Source organism: Bison bison, unplaced genomic scaffold (assembly GCF_000754665.1).
Source record: "Bison bison bison isolate TAMUID 2011002044 unplaced genomic scaffold, Bison_UMD1.0 scf7180017864289, whole genome shotgun sequence".
Taxonomy (NCBI): Eukaryota; Metazoa; Chordata; class Mammalia; order Artiodactyla; family Bovidae; genus Bison; species Bison bison.
In genome coordinates, this window is record NW_011494861.1 from 13,096,536 (window position 1) to 13,098,282 (window position 1,747).

The window sequence follows — 1,747 nt, forward strand, 5'->3', positions numbered from 1 at the left end:
TGGTCAGGGGCATCCCTTCTGTGTACATACTTAACCAACCAGGTTACTTCTGTGTATTTGTCATTTGCAAAAAGTCCTTTAATAATAAGAAGCTGCTACATATGAAAGATAAATATTAAAACCATACATAGTAACCATAGACTAAAACACATAAGCATATATACTTAGACCATCTATTTTTGAAAGAAGTGCATTTCCCTCCCACCCCCCACCGCCGTTGAAGGTTTCTTGTATATTTAAAAAAAAATTTTTTTCCTTTTTAATTAATTTTTTTATTGAAGGATAATTGCTTTACAGAATTTTGTTGTCGTTTTCTTGGGTTTTTGATGTGTTTCTTACCTGGTTTGGTGTGGGGCCTACAAGAGTTTGCCTGATGGTCTGTTCTCTTGGCTCCATCATAGCCTCAATGGACAAATAGAGACAGCCAAGCAAAATACAGAAGGGGACAACAGAGGATGAGATAGTTGGATGGCATCATTGACTCGATGGACAAGAGTTTGAGCAAGCTCGGGGAGTTGGTGATGAACAGGGAAGCCTGATGTGCTGCAGTACATGGGGTTGCAAAGAGTCAGACATGACTGAGCAACTGAACTGAACTGAAGCAAAACAAAATATAAAACCCTGAGAGAATTGTGTCCACCTGAAGAAAACTGTCACTACACCTCAAGGAACTGGTCCAACCCCTCGGTATGTTGCAGGACCTCTGGCCCTTTCATATCTTGGCCACCTCCATGGGTTGGAGATTTTATTTTCCAGGAGTCCAGAGCCGTCTCTAGCAGATTCTCTCAACAGGGCTAAAGAGAATAGATTCAAGTCTTCTGGCCATTCAGTCTTCAGCTTTAATTCCTCATCTCAGCAAAGCATCATCTCTATAGCCTAATGGCAAGACTATGATGCTTGACGTCAACAATGATATTTCACCCTTCCCTGAGGGTGAGCATGGCCTCAGCTCCATAGACTCTGGAGTTAGACAAGTGTTCGAGTACCAGTCTTGCTACTCATTAGCTCTGTGACACTGGATGAGTTTCTTAACTTCTCTGAGCCTCCATTTCCTCATTAATAGAATGGGATAATATTGGGATAAGATACAATAAGTCTACCGACTTCATAGGCTTATTGAGGAATTAAAGGAGACAGTGCATGTGAAGGATTGGGCAGTACCTGCTGACTGGAAAGAACTCTATAGATGTTGTCAATGATGCAGAGGCAGATGATAGAGATGGTGATGGTGATAGAGATGACAGATGGTGATGAAGAAAGGGATGATTGGAAAGGCAGCTCCCATTCTTTGGACAGTCACTATGGCTGCCACTGTGCTCATCCACTGATTCCCACTAACTCAGGCTGAATTGTCCCCACACTGACAGTAGACGTTATGATCTCCTTATCAGCAGATCAGAAAAAAAAAAAAAAAACACCTCAGGCTTGGAAGGTTTGCTCACACTTTCCCAACTGAAAAGTAGCAGAATCAGATTAAAACACAGGTGAGTCTGAGTCTAAAGTTTCTGCCTTTTCTTTCTTTCCTATTTTCTCCTATGAGCCATGAACACAATCTTATCCCAGTGCACACTGATGCACAGAGGGACCGCCTGTGTCCCTTTGAACCCCATGACCTTCATTCTCTGCAAAGGCACTGATCTAATGGAGAAGCAGGAGAGTGGTCAGTGCATTAGTCCTCAGGGCCCCAGGGACCCATTTGGTAAATTAGTTCTTTTGGTTCATGAAATGGTACCCCAGTGGCTTGAAA